General features: G+C 39.4%; 1 protein-coding gene across 1 annotated transcript in view; it reads right to left on the bottom strand.

Annotated features, from left to right (window-relative positions):
- The window catches only part of LOC103377028 (cyclic nucleotide-gated cation channel beta-3-like), a 91021-nt gene that overhangs the window by 65715 nt on the left and 5957 nt on the right, over window positions 1–19349 (bottom strand). The window contains exon 3 of the mRNA XM_025054575.1: window positions 15304–15430. The gene's annotated coding sequence lies outside the window, so the exon portion shown is untranslated. The remainder of the gene's footprint in view (window positions 1–15303; window positions 15431–19349) is intronic.

The raw sequence follows: 19349 nt of genomic DNA, 5'->3' as shown, positions 1-19349 counted from the left end.
CCGCGCCCGCGGGGGGGGAGAGGGGGGGGGGGGGGGGGGGGGGGGGGGGGGGGCGCTAGTTACCAGAGCCGTCTCTTTGGACTGCAGGGACAGGATTTCAGAGACAGATGTGTCATTGAAAACAGCCAACCGTGACCGTAGAGCCTTGGAGGGTGGACAAACCCAGGGCTCCCGCAGCTACCTACTCTGACTTATTGAGTTTCTCCAGAGGTAACGCTCTCAATTATTTGGAGAAAATTAATTCCTCACAATTAGCATTTGAAGAAAATCCCATTTAAAACTTCATTCTGCTGACTGCTTCAAAACTTTAATAGCGAAAGAAGTACTTCTTTCTGCCTAGCACTGGCCTATTTAAATATATTGATTTATGTAACAGTCAAAGTAAGACAGGATAGAGGTAAAATAGGACTTTAGCAATGACTCACTCACAAATATTTAACTGGATTCTAAGAATCGGTATATATCTAGCAATCGCTAAAGCTGGGGTCACCGACCTTTCTGAAACTCAGAGCTACTTCACGAGCGCTTAGTAATACGAAGAGGTACTTGTTTGATACAGACTTCCTGAACGATGTAATAATAATAAGTTCTTGGACATACAATAGCAGACACTCTTCTCACCCTGGACATCGCACCCATTAAATATCACTGCAAGTGAAACTGATTCATTTGAACATACCCCGCAGGCACCTAAGGTAGTCCCGGGCACCACGTTGGTGACCCCGTGCGTTAAAGGCTAGGCTATGTCAACAATGGATGCAAGCAAGAACGAAAGCTGGAAAATGCCACAGGTTAAAAAAGCTAGCAAATGCCGTGTTGTCTGCGTGCCTTGGAGCCTACGCCAAACGCGATAGACAAAAATGAGTGGCAACTCCACGTACGCAATCAATGTAAATGGCGCAACAACACACAATTTAATATGAGGCGGAGCAATGGAGCATCTGAACAAAGTTGGAAAAATTGAACTTTTAGGCGATATCGTATTGCGAAATGCTATCAGGGATAAGCACAATTTTTTTTTTCAAATAAAGGAAAGCAAATAACACGTCATAGTTTTTACGGTATAAACAAAAGATTGTGTCTTTGGTATTCAATCGCAGGTATTCTATAATACAAAAAACGTATTCTGGTTAATCTGGTCTTTTGTTTAGAGGAGCTAATCACAGCAAGACACTTTTGGCAGTAAATCTACTGAACCAAGATAAAAAGATAATAATGATATTTTGATAGCAGCAGTGAATCCCAGTGAGAAAATAAAGAGACTTTTTCCGCTGTTCAGTCACAGTGAAGGCTGCGTCAGCAATTGCTACATTGAAACCACGTCAACCCTGTCAGGTCCAACACCATTTTTTTGTTTTTTTTTAAACTTAAAAACCCAAACTTTCTCTAACATCCAGGAGCAGTGAATCCCTGCAAGGGTGATAGAGTCCTTCATCTGGAACCTGAAAAATTAATGCAAATGACTTTTTCTGGCCTAATGGATGACGAGCTTTCAACGACTCTTCAATAACGTTACACTTAAATTCACTCTTAGCCTCACTAGTCATTTGAGCTGCAGTGCTGGCTCGTACGTGGACGGGGCGACTCAGTCACCGGGGCTTCACACACTGTAGTTAAATGGGGTCATTTGGCAGCCCGTCTCCGCTCCCCAGCTGTGTATCAGCACCAGATCAATAGGACTCATTCTGTTTCATTGACTTTCACTCACACTTCTCTGACTTATGCTGTTCTCCGACAGCTGACAAACCACCAGCCCATTACAGGACTGGCTAAAGGTAACCAAGCCTGGGCAACCTATATATTACTGCCTGAACGCTCATGGGCAAAACGATCTTCTCCTTTCTGCGGCGCTGTAATAATGAGACTCCGACGTTAAAGTGTTGGATTTTCCTGCCGAAATCTCCACGCTAATTCTCTCTGTCAGACGACATCGACGCTTTTAAAAATCAGTTTTACTGTTCCACCGCATTGTTGGGGGCGCGGACACGGCGGCAGCTGATGAAGTTTGTGAAAACTCCCTGTACACCTAATTACAGAAAAGTCAATATAGGAGCTCCTTTAACAGGTTTAATTCTTCTTCATTATTTCGTAAAGACCAATTCAGTTCAGAGCTAAATGGAGCCTAAATTGACACAGATCGGTTGTTTGTCATTTCAAAGTGAGTAATTCAAATCAATACATGATAACGTATATGATTGAACTACAATCAAAAAGGCGTACGTGGGTAATCAAAGTTCGTCCGAGGTTTCAGTCCTATGGTGGGACATAACTTGATTCACGCCTTAAGTTGGAGCTCACGTAGCTATATCACTGGCCTATGCTAACACAGTTGTAGCTGTAGTAGTTGTAGTTTTTGCATTACAAAACAACTAGTCCATTGCACGTTTCTTAAAAGCCAAAAGTATTGGTATGGTACTCAGAATCAACGGGTACACAAATTAAAATATTTATGTGTAACTTCATTGTTTTATATAAACATAGCAATGACTAAGTCATGGTTTTTTTGCTGGTTTTTAGTAGTAGCAAACACTTAATTCCAAAATTCTAAATCCACCATTTTAAATATATATTTTGTGTATCAACGAAACTTAAAATTAAGCAGCAAAATTTAAAAAAATTCAAAAGCTGGCTGAGCTAATCCTTCTAAAGATTTGCTCTCTAGAACCAATATCAAATGATACACATTGCGAACATGTTCTGAAAAAAACAAAAAAACAATTCCGTCTGTTCCATCAGTTTGGAAACAGACAAAGTGTACATTTGAACAAGCCCCAAAAAGAGAAATAAAACCAGACCCACATCCTATGGAAAATATTATTATTCCTCTGTGTCCGTGTGTACACAGGTCTGCCGGCTGCCAAGTACACAAACACAGATGAGCTTTAACTGTCTCTTTGGCTTGAAGTGAGAGGTCAACAGGGAACATTTCCTCTCCAATTTTTCTCATTTACTCCGAGTTGGCTACAATATAAAATGCTTCCCTCTCCTGTAAACCTTTTTTAGAGCAGACTTTTTTTTTTATGTATCATCTAAATTGGAACAAGTCGGCGGCAGGATGTCAAGGGGTTCACTACTTGTACATCTTTTTATCAGTCACATCCCCAACTACATCATTGAAGATTTCACTACAGTATTTATAGCATAAAAATAATAAAACATGTTTATTTTGACTCTTATTCTAACGTCTTCCCTAATTAAGAAGAAGCATTTGTATTACTGCCATGATTCCCCTTCATTTAAAAGTAAAACCAGCATCTTAATGATTTACATGCTGCTGGTTATTTGCACACGCTGTGGGAAAGCGTTGCATATTTTATTTGTTATCCGCCTGCTGTTATCGGTCTTGCAGTAGTACGCATAAAAATGGTTGTGCCATATTTATTTATATTTTGATTTATCTAGATTAATCATGCCTAATAAGAATTAATAGTGATTAATCAACCTTACTCTATGATTAATTCGATTTATTGATGTTTAATCTCATCATGTTTTCAGCTAAGTGTACCATTGCTTACTTACAGCTACATGTGCCAAAATCTTAACCCATAATTCAAGTGACGCATCAAATTTGCCTATTTTTATATAGAATTTTTAAAAATCTTTTGCCAAACACCTAACCTCCAGTTCCATCTTAAAAATCTTAGCAGCAAAAACAAGAGCCAGAACCAGAGTTAAGTACCAGTAGAACTTAACGTAGCACATAAAACACCTACAAGTTTCAACAAGGATGTACAGCAGTAATATCAAAAGGACATTCATCTATCAACATTGTACACCTGCCTCACCATTCTTAAAGTTTGCAAACTTTTTTTCACTTTTAAGTGCAGTCCTGGGGGGGTTATAGAAAATCTGTCTTAAAGTTTACCACTGTGTGATCTTCAAAACAGGAAGTTTTGAGGCAGTGGTTTAAGAAAAAAAAAGCCAATCAGAGGGACACATACTTTGTTTCTTGTCACTCTCTGATTTGTCTCATACAATTTAGTCCAGCCGTTGCCCGTATGCTACATTAAACTTGCTCTTACTGCCCAGAGCTTAAAGACGACTTTGTTTAGACTCGCCAATTGCGCTACAATTACTTTCTTTGGTTTGTGTTCTTTTTTGGGGACTTTTTTACCTTCATTATGGCTCCCAGGCGTAAGTCAGACTCTTGTGATGTTTTTACGTCCTAGATTATAACGTTAGCACTGTGTTAGCGTAGGTGACTGACATCGGTACTTTCAGTATGTACAGTATGTGAGTTTCAATTTTTGGCAAAAAATCGAGTTACGTTGCTCAGGAACGGCATTCTGCCCACTACACTGGAATAAAAAGCCTAAAAGCCTACGAGCAGCAACTGGTGACTTAGAATATTAGGTGAACATGTAAATTAAGGAGGTAAGAAAATTCATGATTCAACACTGCACCCTCTGTAGAAACCTACCTCTGTAAATTCTTTCCATCAAATCAACTGTTTTGTCTCCAATTTCTAACAACAACACTCGAGAATACAATACTTCAAACATAAATCTTACAAATCCAATAACCGAGCAGCCGAGGGAGAACTTGAGAAATAAGAGCCAAGAGAAAGCACGGGGTAGAAAATGGGAGAAGGCAACATTTGGATATGACATTAATTTTGAATGTAAATTATGTCACCCTCTGCTGTGTCTGTTTTTCTCATGGAATTCATGGAGATTGAGGCATTTAAAGACATTATCACTGTTCTGCTCGGAGGCAGAAATGAAGAACATACATTTTTTTTTCCAAAAGTCCATGTCTCTACTTCTCTTTTTGGCATTCATCATTGTCGGGACGACGACAGCTGCAGCAGCCACAGTGTGTGTGTGTGACTACGTGAGAATCCCTATGTTGCACGCTGTATTTCACAGAGGAGGGCAAATTAACGACGATATGAGCGGGATTAAGCGGAGTAAAAGAGAAGCAAACAAAACGCTGCTGGAAGGGAGTGAATTTTATCTTGGCAGGGAGTAGGCGGCCCAATGGACGATGGAATTTTCTGGTGTTCCAGATGCTAATGGAAAATAGACTGTGGTCTAGATAGTTCTGTCAAACGCTGAAAAACGTGGGCCGGACCTAGATCTGAATCTTTGGTCCGCCTGCAGGTGGACATCCTCCAGACACCAATCCAAAAAGGTGGTTTGTTCAGACACATTGTTCATCAAATCCTGATCTCCAATGTTTCCATCCATGTTGTATTGATAGCTCTGAAAAACTGGCAGTGGTGAGAATCCTGCTGCAATTATGTTTTTGGGCCAAAGCAGTGCATCCTTTGGTTTGTGGAGCACCACATACTTGATAATATATATAATCAGAGGTGGAAAGGAACGAATTACATTTACTCACATTATTGTAATTGAGTAGTTTTTAGGAGTAATTTGTAATTTTTTAAGTAGTTTTGGGAATAGGTGATTTTACTTTTACAGTTTGACTCAAGCATTTTACATTGTTACAAATGAAAAGAACCCGTTACTGAGTAAAAAATGAAACGCAGGGAAAAACCATATATGGGTTAACTGAAAGAGAAATGCGTGGGCGTGCATGTACTTTTTAATGTAGCCAGAGAACGTTGACTAAGAGACATGCCCTAGCATACAAATCCTTGGTCACATCTCAGCCAACTCTTTGTTTTGCAAATGCAAACAAGGCAATAACTTTATCATGCGAAACAGACTGGATGTATCGGCCATTTTTGTTAATAATAATTAATTAGTCATTGTAAATTACATATTATTTACTTTTACTCAACTAGACTTCTAGGGTACATTTACTTGAGTAGAATTTAGTCAATATACTTTTACTTAATTACATTTTTAGTACTTTTTCTACCACTGTATATACTATTCAGTATCAAGCAAAAAACAATTTGACGTCGCTGATATTCATCAACATCTTCTATGATCCGTCTTAGACACCTATTATCACCTGCAGTTGAATTATGACGACAAAGAAAAGAAACGTCCATTTACAGATGCGCTGAATCAATAAGTGGAGCATCTCTTGGCAGCTGAGTTCATGGCACACGTTATCCTCTGGCACGCGTTTAAAACCTTCATGAGGCTCAAAGGTGGGGGGGGGGCCCGCAACAGTGGGTAGTATCTCATTAGCGCTCCAGATCCATATTCCTGGGACTCATAAATAATTAGCACTAAGGCACTACAGGAAGCCTGGCACGGGGCCACCTCTAAACTTAATCAACTCAATGGTGATTTATTGATAACGGGTGTCTCATATGGTTCCAGTCTCTGTGAAGTTAGCCACGGAGGATTTTACACTTCACTGACGATCACAGGCCAAGTGTAAGTCAGTGGAAGACGGGAGTTCATAAAGAGCATTTCATTGCATGCAGTGACACTTGCGTAAAAGTAGTCGTGGCATAAAAGATTTCCCTCTACATCACGTTTATTTTCTATGCAGATGAGAAAAACATTCCGTCAGAATTCCGTTCCTAATTCGAATTCCATCTTAAGTCTGAATTCAATGTAATGTGAATTGAAATACTATTGAGTTATTGCCTGATAAAATGTATATTTTTGTCTGTACAAACCATTGTATGAGTCGCTGTCACCTAGTGACCGGAGGCTTGTTATTATTCAAGCATTACAGCAGTGGTACACTTGTGTCCGTGCTATATTCCATTGGTAGCGCCTCACGCCTTCCCTGGCACCTCACCGCGCCCCCTCACGGGGGAGCGCCCCAATATTTAAGAAGTACTGACTTACACTAACGCAGTGGTAACCTCATAATCTAAAACATAAAAACATCAGAAGAGTCTGACCTACACCTCGGAGCCATAATGAAGGGCGAACAGCTCCCAAAAAAACAACACAAATGAAACAAAAGCCATAATGAAGGGCGAACAGTTCCCAAAAAAACAACACAAACTAAACGTGTAGCACATGTAGCACAATCTAATGGCATGACAATGTATTCATCCACTCCACTTGCCAACTAGTTCCGGTGCGATGTATTTTGTGAAATACCTAGCTGTCAGGTTGACACAGCTATAATTTTGACACATCAAGATAAATTATAGTGAGAGTCTTCACTCACACAGATGTACCTTCTAACACGTTTTTTTTTTATATTTTCTCGACTTTAGTTTTAACACTATAGGCAATGGCTATGGATCGATGCTCCATTAGTAATTAACCTTTCCAGTGGCAAGAAATGAAGAGTGAGTCAGTTTAGATTGTGATTTTTTTTTTTCTGATCTGCTGGTAGCCGGTCCTCTAACATTGATTGTGTTGCACAATTCTTTCAGTTGTTCTTTTCAGACACATTCCAGTCCAATAATATCCAGCACCTCAATTTCCCCGACCGTTCTCAGCCGCTGAGAGAACAAGCAATTACTGGTCTTTAGCTCAAATGACATTGACTTCTACTACTGGCGGTCAATTTGCACGGAAAATTTCCTCGTAGAGAGCCATTTGACAACCAGCCTGCTGCTTCTATTTCCAGTGTCTATCTTAGAGGCGATTCCTTCAAGGAAAGCAGCACGGGCGCTTACATGACGATAGACTGAGAAAAAAAAAAAGGTATTGAATGATAAATATGCGAAGAAAGCAAGAGGAAATATGAGGAAAAAAGGAATTGAAAACTTGATGAAATATCATAGTATTGAACAGGTAACAGATAATAAAGGAAACCAAATATGATGGTACTAGATTTTCATTCAAAATCATTTCTAAAACCCCATAGAATACGTTGATATAACTTATTTCTTTATGTTGAGTTTAATAATAAAAAAAATGTTGACATGTCATCATTTTAATTGTACTTGCATTTAGCAAAAAAAAAAAAAAGAGTTACCAGCACTCTCTAAATAGAGAATGGATCTGGAATGGTACTGCATCTGCAGTATTGATCAGTCTCAACATCAATATTGAGCTTGTACTTGTTCCTTTATACCAGTGGTTCTTATTTATTTTCTGTCACGCCCCCCCTTGGGGACAGACATGTTTTCACGCCCCTCGTACCTCCCCCCCTGACCCACACCACGAATTGAAATACCATTGAGAACCTGATAACATGTATATTTCTATCTATACAAACCACTGTTTGAGTTGCTGCCACCTAGTGACCGGAGGCTTGTTATCATTCATGCATTACAGCAGTGGTATATTCATGTCCAGCGTGCCATATTCCTTTGGAAGCCCCTCATACCCGCCTCCCCTGGCACCTCACCACCTCAATATTTGAGAAGTACTGCTTTATACTAAGGTGATGGAGTACAAAGCAGCCACAGGTGACATCTTCACCCTGCAAAGCAAGCTGACAAAACCCAACATTCATCGAATTCAAAAACCAGATTTAGTAGATAGCAAGAGATAAATAGCAACAGCTTCTGAATGGTGTGGAGTTATTTCTTCTTCTTTTTTTGTCCTCATATTTCTCTGCTTTCATTCTGTGCTGGTTGTAATTCATCATGTCCGGCTAAACCTTTCGTGTAATGCTTTGTTATTGCAGCATTTTTGTATCTTTGCAGCAGATGTGGAGAGAAAACACTGACTGCTGTGGGTCTCACTGATGCATAACGAGGCAGCGCCGAAATAAAATGATGATCTTCATCTGGGAAAAATTGCCGCTGCCCGGAGAAAGATGAATGAGCGCGGCGAACATCGACTTTTTCGCAGCTTTGCTCCGAGTGGTATCTCTGTCTCCGTGCAGCGCTCTCTCCACTAACCTACGTGCCTCCCAGCAATCAGAGCCACTATCATTATGTTCCCATTAGCTCCCGCTAACGCCATTACATTATCATGCCCAGACACTAATGTTATGACTATGATTATCATTCCGTGCTCCTGGAAATTGAAGTGCACGCAGACATAGTCGTGCACACAGAGACACACACCCAAGCCGGGGACTTCATTCCCTGCCGCGAAACAAATCAGAAACTTGTTACGCTGCTGTCTGCGGGTGTCATCACTGCCACCTCACTCCGACATTATCATAGACAGACCACCGCGTGAACCGGGAAACGATCCACTTGTGACCACTTCTAGGTTGGAGACGATTATTGGGTGGAGTCCACCTCTTTCCATCTCCAATCACCAACCCCTTACTGAAGGTCGTCTGGTTAAAGCCAGCGCCAAATGCACAGAGACAACGATAAAAAAGAAAAAGTGACACGTGTTAGCATGCAAGTCTTTTGCAATCATCTACAGAGTTGTGTTGTGTTTTTGCCATTTCTACGCCCTTAGTAGAATTTTCAAGACAAAAATGAACCCGCTGACAATAATTAGGGGTAGACAAAGCAAAAATAGTGGGAGTTCATCATTTAAAATGCCCACAAAACAGATGACTTTCAGAACATCTGTTGTCCTTGCATTAGACCAAGATGACTTTCAGAACATCTGTTGTCCTTACATTAGACCAGGGGTGGCAAACATACGGCCCGTGGGCCAAAATTGGCCCGCTAGGGGGTTCAATCCAGCACGACACGATCATGTCTGTCATGTTATGGTCGGTTCCATAGCGTAGAAGTTAGCACGCCTGCCACAGAGGCATGGAGCAGAGAGTCCTGGGTTTAATTCCCGGAGGAACCAAATGTTTGGCGCTTGCTAGGGGCAGCCTGTCAACAGCAAATCAAAAACAACTGCTATGAAAATGTTATTTTTCCATTAACGTCTCAAGGATCTAGGACCTAAAACGCTATGCCTTTTTAAATTTACTTAAACTTTTCCAGGTTTTCCATGACAAACCCTGACGTCTGCACCATTCGGGACACAGACCTCACATGCAGTTCCTGGAATTTGTTGGGTCACATCCCTGAATTTTTGGGTCACAGCCCCAGTTGTTTCAGTAACCACTGGCAACAGTGTTCACTTTCCTCACTCATGTCACCCTTGATTTTTTTGATTTTTTATTTATTAAGATTCTTGTGTTCTATCGTCCTCTTATTGGTACTAGATTATAGAAGACTACTTATGTTTCTATCGTCCTCTTATTGGTACTAGATAACTACTCCTGTTACTGATAGTAGTAGTAGAAGTAGTTCTATAGTTTTGTGGCTGTAAAGTTGTACAGCAGCCTACCTTGGTCATTTTTGCCCTCTACTAACAAAGTATCATCCCATCTGGTTTTGAAAAAAATCCTTTTTGTTTCCATGTGTCTGTTTTCGATTTTGTACTAGTATTTCTTGGCAGCTAGCATAGCTTTGTGCTACATGTGCAAGACACATCTTTTCGGCTTCTCCAACAGCTTCGACAGCTTCATGAGCTGTGCGGTCACGACATGTAAACAGGAAATAAATGAGGACCAGTATGTCACTAAATCCCTTCCATGTCAGATGTCTGCTGTTGTTCTGAACAGGTTGGATGTGTTAAAGCAGCGCAACAATAACAACACCATTAGCGTCATGATGCAAACCGAACTGTTTCTTCACATCTTCACACCGATTCACGCAGGCTGCTCTCACCTCAGAGACCGTCGGTTCCCTCGTTCTCATTCTCAGCGCATCCCTGTTTTTAGTGACCTGTCTTGTTTAATGCTCATTTGAAGCTAATTGTAAAATCCATTCCCAAATTACTTTGTGGATAAATATTTAATGACAGATAGCAGTTGTGTCAGATCTCATTTGTCAGGAGTAAATAAAAATGTTTAGCGGTTTCCCTCTTCTACGGACATGAATGCAGGATAATAATTCAGTCCTACGAGCTGCTGTCACCGCGGCTCGTGTAGGCAGTAAGATTTCATTCGCGGCAGAAAATGTGCATTTAGCCGTTACAGAAACACACGCCGCTTCAGATAGAGCGTGATAATAATCGTTACGTGCAGTATGTTTTTATGTTTTCCTGTGAAATATTGAAGTTTTCACAGTATTGTGCAAGCACAATCTCACAACACAGAACTATTTGTAAATAATAAATATATACACAAATATATATAAATATTTATATACACACACATAAATATACATAAGTAATATATGTATATTTATATGTGTGTATATATAAATATTTAATTTTCTGTTTGTATATATACATACACACAGATACATAAATATACATATAATATATACATATAAATATACATTTACGTATATATATGTATAAGTATATTTATATGTGTTTATGTATATGTATATATACACACGGATGTATAAATATTTATACAAATACGTACTAAATATTACTATATATATACTGTATATATGTATATATATATATAGAGAGAGAGAGAGGGAGAGAGAGAGAGATAGCGTCATATATTACATTTGTTATATAAATTATATATGGTAAAACCTGTACACAAAAACACTGCCTTTTCTAACATTTTTTACTATATTGTGTACAGTACTATTATATATATATAGAGTGTATGCATATAGTATATATATTTTCTTACAAGTGTCTCAAACGCAGCAGTACGACCTCTACCTCAGAGTCATTTAATCGCATGCAAATACAATGACAACTGAAGAGAGCGCAACACTTGAACCTTACAGTTTATCTTCAGTTCTCTTCTCCTACCTCTGGGTTTATAGAATACTATTCCCCTCTGCGTCAACACTCCACCACCATGTGCCCCCACCTCATCTTGTTACTCCCCCCAACTCCCCCCCCTGCCCCTTCCTTTTTGATCTCACACTGTCAGACCTGCCCTGCAGAGTGCCTTCTTATTTCGTTAGCAGTAATTGGAGAGGCATGATGTCAGTGAAATGCAGCTGCACTGAATTTGAAACACAAATGCTTTGATTTGATTTTCTTATGTTCTGGCTGCACCTATCACTCGCTGCATCAGAGCCGTCTCGTCTGATTCGTTCCCGAACAGGTTGATGAAGATGAGCTCTGCGATGTGAACTGATGCTCCATTACTGGGTCAAAGGTCAACACTCATTCAGAGTCTAGCAAACTGTGTCATAAACGACATTATTTACATTGTCGGAGAATCTGTAAGCAGCCATGTATAACACGGGCAGTTAACAATCCGGAAATGGAAACTCTTTGTGAAATACTTTCCATTTATTTATGTTTTTTTCCGAACTCATTAAATCCCAAACTGTATACTCAAAGCTCCACAGCTTTGCACAGAAACACAAATCGCAAAACCCGACAATTAAAAGTACTCTTCCAATCCTGCCCTACTCTGTCGCTCTCTGCATCCTCGGTCTTCTTTTAACCTCCAGCTTTCTAATAAGTCTTGAAGATGACATTCATTTGCTGTTTTTCCAGGGGCAAACACTCCTGCTGGAGCTGTCTGCTTTCTAATTGTGACAATAATTGTGGTTCCGGCTAATCTTGCGTAGGCCACTGACCTTGGCCTGCTGCAAGCGGATTTGAGATAATGAAATAATTGCCCCAGATGCTATTTCGCCCCCAAGCAGCAGCTCAAACCTGGACCTCTTGGATGAAAAGACATCAACATTTATTCAGTTTCCATCAGCGGCATTTTCGACTTTAATTGAAATTTAGATTGTTTTTGACCCCCTGGGTGACTTTTGCTGGTTTGAGCAGAGGAGGCACAGGACAGTATGTAGATGTAACGGGTATGTTAGCCGGAGAGTACCAGTTATCTGTGACTGCGGCCATTTGTTGTTGGTATTTCAGGCTCTTTACTTCTTTTTGTCTCTTTCTAGTTCGGAGACCAAGTTGCAATCGGCTCCAGACACATTACGAAAGTGTGCGCGTTGTCAATCTTTACTTTTTTCTTTCTCTTTTAGCTCATGTTCAGGAGACACATCTGACTGTATGTCGCTAGTACTGTACTCACTAGTATTGCTGTAAACCTTTCGAAAACACTGTAAAATCGTTAAAATTTAAACATAAACTACCGACTTCAAAGCTAAGCTAATTCTGCCAACCCTTACCACTTTCCTACTGCTACCTTACATTAATGCCACACAACAAAACAATTCTATCTAAAGCGCAGGACAGAATACAGACACAAGAACGTAGACACATACTTCCTAGACATTCTGGTCCAGAGATTGGATCAAGTCACTAATGTATCTAAAGTAAATCCCAAGATTTCTTCTTTGGTCAAGTCAAGTAACAGATCACCCGATTAATCCCATAATGCCCACAAAATCGGGTCTGTAAAAAGATGAGATATTGGTAACTGTCATAATATTGTTGGAATATGTGGCCAGTTTTGAAACCTAAGGACGATAACAAAGACCTCTCCTGGCTAGCATGATGGTATTTATTATCAATATTAAAACGTTAGCTAGGTACAGTATAGACATCACAGGTTACTATAAAATATCGATATTTATTTTACTTTCCAAGTCAATAAATCATTTTGCAAACCGGGTCAAGTTCAAAGCCCTGACTTAAAGCCCAAGTCAATTCTCAAGTCATATTTTTTGACAAGTCAAGTCACAAGTCCAAGTCATGATGACTCGGGCCCTATTTCTGATGACGTAACTCTCGATCTCTGAAGCACTCAACTGAATAACCAAAATGAACAACCTACTAGCAACTGTTTGTCTTCTAAACCAGGGTCCCCAACCCCAGGCCCGCGGACCAGTACTGGTCCATAGGTCATTTGTTTCCGGGCCACAATGGGACACAAAGATAAATGTACTTCATTTTTACTCAGATTTACTCAGATACTAACAGCATAAAGTCTAAAAGATGTTTTATTTCTGAAAATGTAAAGACCCTCCGACAATCTGCATGGTGCTACTTGTGCATAGCAACGGCCGCTACAAGCCAACCAATCTTTGGTTCAAAAAAGGTTGCGGACCGCTGTTCTAAACCATGACCCCATCTGCCCACTTTCCACTCTGCTGTACACTGTGTGCCTCAACAACCGATGGGAGTGTAAGAATGCCTGCAGCCGTAAACGTATTAGAGAACTTGCTACTCACCATATGTCTCTCTAAGCAGCTTAAGCATTTCAGCCAGTTTTTGCGGCAGAACGTGGCACTGAGCCTTAAGTGTTTCAACATGCTGAGTTAGCCCAAACCATCGAACACACAGAGGACGTACATCGAGTCGGATGTAGATTATGTTACCGTATTAAAGCGTGACATTATAGAGTAGAGGAACAGGGCTTTTTGATGCTACAGTTGGGAGTTGGGAGTTCTTTGTGTATATGTGCACACTTGATTTAGAAAAGAAAAATATATAGTGTTTTTCAAATTAAAAGCCTCCTGTCTGGCAGGGAATCAAAAATAAGGTACACATATATACATAAAAAAAGCCTATACTACAGTATTGGGAGGAATATGTTCTCTAAAAAATACCCCTAATATGTGGCTTCTAAAATGTATACTCTACTTTATTTTTATGAAATATTCCAAATTCAAATATAAAGAAATCTGTGGACAATTACCTTTAACTAAATTACCATTTACTCTAGTTTCACTAGTGAATAGATTAAGACATTGCCACACTTCGCACTCTTTCAAAAACATGCAAGAAATGATAGTCATTGTTCAAAAACATTTTTGCTCTTTTTTTTTAAATATAAAACAAGACAAAGCGCATCCTTGATCTGAAAAATCTCACCACTTCAGTTAAACGAACTGGGAAACAAAAGCCGTGTCAACTCATTCAGGTTCCTTAATTGCTTTTGATGTCATTCACAGATGAAAAAAAGAGAGATAAAAATCCATAATCAGTGTAGAACTAGAAATGCTTAAAATAGCTGCAGTTGACTGGCAGAGACTGCGACAACACTTCAGCTTGAAAATTATGTGATAAATAGTAGGAATATGAGTATTGATTGGGTGTCTTTTATTCTCATAAAGTATCGGTACTATGGGTTATTTACTACATGCAGGTTTTTGTACCGCAATCACCCCATCCCCAGTAACGTAAAAATTGAACTGATCCATTCATGTCATGTGACCACTGACCAGAAAACAGCAGTGACTCCATGTGATCAAATCCACTAGACATCTTTGTCCCTTAATGGTAGCAATTACACTATTGAGGTTATATAGTGTAGTAATAGCGTAGTAAAAGTAAAGTACCGCCATTTGTATAACTACTGTATTTCCCGGACTATAAGTCACTGTGGAATATAAGTTGCACCAGTCAGCTAGAGTGCCCTCTAGGGGCTGTCAGTGTAAAAAATAACGAACATGTAAATTTTTGGTAGTACAGGAGTAGCAGATACTGGTACACAGGCCTAGAGTGCCCTCTAGCGGCTGCCAGTGTGAAACTAACAAACGTGAAATGATATATTTCAATATATAAGTCACACCTGAGTATAAGTGCGACTTATAGTCCAGATATATGTTATACTTAGTTGTTAAATGGCCTGTATTTGGCGTGATTTTATGGTATCACCCATCACTTGTGTGACCAAACGCTAAGTGAAAAACAAAGATAGAACTTGTTCTCAACTCACTGCGATGTTTGACGAACAGGAGGACGGCCCCGATGTTTTTATTCAGACATTCAGACAGGTGGAGAGTGGGGGACAATCACCGTGGCTGGAGATAAAGGAAGGCGGGAACAGGGTCAGAAGTCGATACCTGAGGTGAGACACAAAAATAAACAGTCAAGACAGAGACGGAACTAACAAAATTACATCATTTTAGAGGCTGCTTTGGGCGTTTACATGTGTTTATTTTTGCTACTTAATAAAGTCATTGTGTTAACTTTGCTTATCAGTCAAAACTGTAGGTTTTAAATGTGCGCAGTCACATGATCATAGCTATCAATCAAGCTCACGTACCTGATGATCTTTTGATCATAATTAGAAATAATAATAATAATTAACTAATAATTAAAAATAATTCATATTTATTCATTTGAAAATAGTAAATATTTACTGATTAAAAATTATAATTATTTGGTAACAAAAAACATTTTTAATATTTAGCGGACCCAAATGAATTTCAGGCAACCGCCATTGGGATCCTGACCCCGAGGTTGAGAAACACTGACCTTAACCTACACTCTGGCTTGTCAACAAAGGGGACTGGGGCTTTTAAAAATACAACTAGTTTACAGGATTGGGAAATGACTTCTTTCTTTGTCATATATCACACCAACTACCGACTAAAATCCACTTTATTTCTGTGTTGCGATATTCCTAACATTGTCTGACATTCTGCAAACCAATCAGAAAATATATATTAAAAAATAGAATTTGGAATTAGTGTATTATTTTAATTTGGACATAGCAGGAATCAGGCATGGTGGTGACAGTGCTCATGAATTAGAGAAGCCAATTCTCTGTGTGCTGCGGGATTAGAGGAGAGATTAAAGCAGATCACAATCTAAAATTCCGTTAGTCATCAAACAAGTTGGACTGGGCTTCGGCTTCCAGTCCCAGCTGAATAAGTCCACTATGTCTACCGGGAGCTGCGTTCTAAATATTGATAGACACGGGCTTTTGAGTTTAAAATAAATAAATACAACCACAAAGGGTGTTTTTTTTTGTTTTTAAGATGAAGTGCAAATCTATGTTTACATTCAAAATCAGCCGTGACCTACTATTTTACTCTGAACATCCCGGTCTGTGATCCTGGGAGGTTTGGAAATGAGATTCCGCTGTTGTATTTAATCCACTTTTATAATGACTTCTCTGGCATAGATAGTCTGGGCCCACGGGGGTTTGCTAAGTAACTGTCAGAAAGCTATGGCTGCTATTCACCGCTACTCCTACCTATAAATATAGCTCATGTGCTGCGTTGCACTTCTGCAGCACTGTGCTGCCTGGAGACTGTAAACAGACACGCTTCTGTCCTCAGTGCAGGTGGCTGCCGGGTGAATGACGGCGTTACAGTTTTCAGAGTCGTTTAAAACACCCAACTTTTTTTTCTTTTTTTTTCTCAAGTAACGGCCCCAAAAAAAAAAAAGGGGAAATTCATCTTCTCAGCCGCACAGTTGGGCGACGCCTAATTCATCTATTCATTCATCCATGCTTCTTACGCAAACACATCCACGAGATGACAAGAACGTCGACCCGACATGACACACGCTGACGTTAAACACGGCTCCGCACAAACGCGGTGTTGTGCGAATTCCACATAAATTCTCAATAACTAGCATTTATGAGTGGGCATTTTTCCGCATTCTCCCCCCTCACCCCCCGTCCTCAATACTAATGAAGGCATTTTCTCGGCAGGGGAGCTGGAAAGTATGCGAGTCAGACCTCTATACCTGCTTAAAGCTGCAACAGTCAATGAATATGAAATTACAGTGAGATTTCAGTCCTATCAATTTGTATGCAAATGGCACCCTTCCCCCCCGACCCCCATCTCTCGCTTAGTAAAGGAAAGGATTGTCAGGGATATGTTTGAAGTTTATGTGGTTCAACTTGGCACAGAGGCACATTACTAACTGGTGCAAAAATAAATATTTTATGTTCAGAACAGCAAAAAATAAAAGTATACAATTCTGGGGGCAAATAAAAAGCTGATATAATCGGCACATAAACATTTTTATTTGCTATTGTTTTCTATTCACTGGCTTTATGGGTGTACGATGCTAAATATCTCTTACTTGTTGAGTGTGTTGCTGTTTAACAAAAATCATAGGGTTTTTAATGGTGAGTTAAATGTGATAGTATATTTTAACGTGATTCGTCTTTTTCGTGATTTTCTTCTATTGTGGCATATTAAGGTGAACTTTCGACCAGGTTTAATAAAGGATATTAACCTCACCACCCTTAAAAAGCCTGCAAAACAGAGTCAACATTTGCGAACAACTCACAACAGAAAAACAGACAACATTCAAATTATTTTGTTAATAATTCTACACATCCTATCAGGTGAATGCGCCGTTTAGCCCAAAATGCATAGTTACGTGAATTCAACACCGGAATCCAGCTAAATCATACTGCGAATTTGACCATATTTACACATCCAAGGAATTAGGAATAGCTTCACATTCAAAATACGGTTACAGCTACAGCTACAGCAAAACAACTGTTACCACGGTAACAACTACAGCAGCAAAATCAGCTGTCCAGACTGGTCTTGGAGTACAGGTCAAGACAATGAGCCCGAAAACCAATCGAAGTGCCTTCGACCACTTTCAATGAATAACTGATGGTGTCAAAAGAGCTACTTTAAATAAGTGGTAATGTTTAGGCTAATGTCCCCGTGTGAGGTGACTGAAGTTTATGAAAAAGAATACTTGTAATGTTGAAAAAAGTGGTACGTTTTTAAGAAAGCGTCGTAAGTTTATAAAAAAAGTCGTAATCTTACATGAAAAAAGTCACATTTTCAAGCAAAAGTCATACGAGTCATAATGTTACATGAAAATGTAAGTCAGAGGAACAAAAAGTTATAGTTATAAATAGTATAATTACAGTTACAATGAAGTCGTAATATAAGTCGTTACATAAAAGTTTGTAACATTACATGAAAAAAGTGGTGAGGTTAGGGGAAAAAAAGTTGGGATGTCACAAGAAAAAAGTCATATGTTTATTTAAAAAAATAGTCAGAAGGTTACATTAAAAAAATGTTACATTTATGAGGAAAAAAGTTGTAACGTTAAATGAATATATTATATATTTTTAACCCTGAAACTGGCCCTAATACGTCATCGTATCAACCATATTCATTCAAGCAAAAAACATGAACATTGCACTACTATACTTGTATCGCATTGGAGTTTTAACATGAATGTGTATTTGTTGCTGTAGTAAATCAGATTTTAAAAAAATCTTTTTCGATTCTCGCTTGGCTCCTGTATTTATTACACAGATTGCCGGTGATGTGTTTATCATGTTCCTCCCTGTGACTGTAAATATATTCACTGCAACCCCGCTGAGCCTGTGAGCCACGAACAAATCATCCAGAAAGCTCAATAAAACACACACACACATTGGACACAATCATATTTCATGCAAACGTGTCAGCCTACTCAGGCCGCTGATCATACATCACGAGGTTGTACCCTTCAACTGTGTTCCTTTGTGATGGTACAGTACATACAACATAGGTGGCGTCTCCACAGCCCACATGTCTGCCATAAGTGGGCTGGATAGCGGCCCAATTGAGATTCGGCTGAAAAATTCGCCGAGCGTCAGAAAAAAAATTAAAACAAACCGTGGACTCGTGTGGCATTAAAATCAAACCAAAGCTCTGGGCAGCAGCCTTTTAATATTATCCTCACATTGCAGCTTGAGACAAAGTGGGGGAAGGTAAATACAGCATGTTGCCAGCAGGCAGCCGTGCAGCCAGCCCATTTCGGGGCTGTTTGAAATGCACAAATACACTTCCTGGGACTGGATTTCACCTCACAGAAAAGCAAAAAAAATCTTTAACATGAGAAAATGCGAAACAAGAACATGAGGTGTTGAACGTGAAGATAATGTTTTTCCATGTATGTAAGAAAAATATTTTATTTTTAAATAAACAACATGCAATAAGCATCTTAAAATACTTCATAGTATCAGAGTAATCAGATATAACCTGGGTCTTATCACTTTGGGTA

The sequence above is a fragment of the Cynoglossus semilaevis genome, chromosome 3 (assembly GCF_000523025.1).
Source record: "Cynoglossus semilaevis isolate Cse_v1.0 chromosome 3, Cse_v1.0, whole genome shotgun sequence".
NCBI classification, from domain to species: domain Eukaryota; kingdom Metazoa; phylum Chordata; class Actinopteri; order Pleuronectiformes; family Cynoglossidae; genus Cynoglossus; species Cynoglossus semilaevis.
The sequence above is the reverse complement of the archived record's forward strand: the minus strand, read 5'-3'. Positions and strand labels throughout refer to the sequence as shown.